Genomic DNA, 3,146 nt, shown 5'->3' on the forward strand with positions numbered 1-3,146 from the left:
ACAAGAGCAGAAAAAAAGAGAGACAAAAGAACGAGCTGGATGAAGCTTCCTGAAGCCGAAAAGGCGAACGAGAAGGCGCTAGAATGAAGCTCTCACAGGATCACGTAGCAACGGAGTGCATCGAGGATCATCAAGACGAGACAATTAAGTTAACGACTTGGTAATGCGTTCCCGCGTCCATCGCCTTGCCCTCTTCTCCACGCCCCTCGCGCCCCTCCCCCCTCTCCCCTCCTTAATCTCCCCTTCTCCCCTGCCCAATCTCTCCTCCCCCATCCCCACACCATTCTCCCCCTCTCCTCTCCCCTCCCCCACCATCTCCCCACCCCCACCCCCCACCATCTCCCCTCCCCCCGTGCCCAATCTCCTTCTCTGCCTGTCTCCATTCCCCCCTTTCTCTCTTCTGCCCCCTACCTCCTTCCTCTTCTTTCTCCTCCTCTGCCTGTCCTTCCCCATCACTCCTTTGCCTTTGCCTATCTTCTTCCTTCCTTCTCTTCCATTCGTCTTCTCAGCTCCTTTTCCCACTCCTCCTCCTCCCTCTTTATCCATCCATCTCCTCTGCCCTCCCTTCTCCCACTCCCCTCCCCTCTCTTTCTGATTATCCTCCCCACCTCTACCCATCCCTCACTCCCCGCCTCTTCCCCTCCTCCCCTCTTTCTCTTCATTGTCCTCGTCTATTCCCCATTTACCTCCGTGATTCCCCCACCCGCCGCCCACACGCCTCCGCCTCTCCTTCCCCTCTTATCAATTTCCTATTCTTTCTGCTTTTTCTCGTCTGCGTTCCTTCTTTCAAGTTCATCTCCCGTTCCCTCCTTCCCGTCTCTCTCTCCCCTCCTCCCCTCCACCACTCTCCTCCTCCCCCCCCTGCCCCCGCCCGTCTCCTCCCCTCCCCTATCCCCCCTTTCACCCACTCCCACCCCCCTGCTACCTCCCCCCCTCCCCCCACCGCCCGCCCATGAGCCCCGCCCACCGCCTCGCCGCCCGCCGCCCGCCGCCCGCGAGTCCAAATAATCCAGCAATTAGTGAGTGAGAGCCAACATTCCGGCGGCCCGAGCGGCACCCTCGCTGACTCCGTGATGGCACTGGCACTGGCGGGTCGGGAGGAGGAAGGGGGGGGATGCGGGCCCCGAGGTGGTGCCAGTCGGGCTCCAAGGGGAGGGGGGTGGGGGGGAGAGGGGGGAGAGGGGGAGGGAAAGGGAAATGGGGAGGGGGAGGAGGAGGGGGAGGGAGTGGGGGAAGGGGAAGGGGGAGGGGGAGGGGGTTGGGGAGGAGCGGCCGGAACCTGCGGTGGATAGTGTAGACGCGAGAGACACGCTGGAGTGTGGGCCAAAGGACAAGAAAATATAGATGTTTATTGTTATATATATATATATATATATATATATATATATATATATATATATATATATATATATATATATATATATATGCTATCTGTCTATGTATGTGTATATATAAACATACACACACACATACACATATATACACAAATATAGATACAAACGGACTCACACACACACACACACACACATATATATGTATATATATATATATAATATATATATATATATATATATATATATATATATATATATATATATATATATATATATATATATATATATATATATACACATACACACATATATACAACTACATCTGCCTATCCATTTACTAATCTCTCTAGCTCCCTATCCTGAAAAAGCAAGCAGGGAAACATCCAGTGCAGTCATTGCCAGGGGATCAAAGGAAAAGCAGTGCGAGAATTCCTGAACATATTTTTATTCATTACATCTCTTTAAGCTATTTTTATTTATCTATTATTTATTTTAAGGATTCACTCACGTGCAGTAGAAATCCCTGCGCTAATACCCACAAGGACATAACCATATATACTTAATGTAGTATATGCGTGTGTGTATAAATATCTGTGTGTGTATCTGCGTGTGTACGAGTGCGTTATCCCCCTCCCCCTCTCTCTCTCTCCCTCTGTATTCGTACTCATGTGTGTGTGAATCTGTACAATGGCCATGCGTGTGTGTACGACGAGTCCACCCTAATTTTCTCCCCTAGAATCATGAGATTAAACCCCCTTTTTTTTAACGACTCCCCCGCGTTCGCACTCGGCTCCCAAAATTTCCTCTTTTATCGCAATTTTCGCTTCAGCACAATTTGGAATTCGGGGTATAGTTCCGTTTCACGCCCACGCACGCCCGTGTAGGAGTGCCAGCGCGGGCGGAGGCGGGAACTGATTGGTTGTCGATTATGCTGTTATTGTTGGTGTTAATCATCATCGTTGTTGTTATTATTTCTATTGTTGTTATCATTATCGTTATGATTTTTGTTCTTGTCAGCATTACATTTATCATCATTATTATATATAACTACTATCATCATCTATCATTATCTGTTCTCTTGTTATTAATTTTATTCCATTGCTGGTATTGAAATCAGAATTACTGTTTTTGTTACATCATATACGCATACGCATATCTATACATCTATCTATGTATCACACGCACAAACACACACACACCACTCACACACGCGCATGCACACAAAACACACACACACAAACACACACACACACACACACACACAAACACACACAAACACACACACACACACACACACACACACACTCACACAAGAAGCGGGGGCCAAAGCGTCTTAAAATCCCCCAATGGTTGGCCTGGTTATCTTGATCGAGTTATTACCCTTAATATGGTCTACCCATGAGCTTGATGCTTGATCTACAACCAAGCAACGGCTCTGAGACAAGAACTTTTTTTATCAATGAAGAGCAAAATTTTAACCTTGATTCAAGTAAAGTAAAGTCTACGATGCTTTCATAAAATGCGTATTTATGTACAGATATCATCATATTTATTATCATCATTATCATTCTTGTTCTTCAAAGTTAGCTCACTTCTGCTATAAATGATAATATACAACCACGAATCATAAATATCATTAATAAAGCCATTTTTGCATTATATTTATTCTGAATTCTTTGACAATGTCTTTTTTTTCTTGATTTGTTGACCTCTTCGGCGTTGCAGAAAAAATGGTACAGAATGAAAAAAAAAAAAAACGAGAAAACTATAAAGAGTTAAGCAGCAGATATTCTTTTCATTTTGATAAACGTT

Source organism: Penaeus monodon, chromosome 38, assembly GCF_015228065.2.
Source record: "Penaeus monodon isolate SGIC_2016 chromosome 38, NSTDA_Pmon_1, whole genome shotgun sequence".
NCBI lineage: Eukaryota > Metazoa > Arthropoda > Malacostraca > Decapoda > Penaeidae > Penaeus > Penaeus monodon.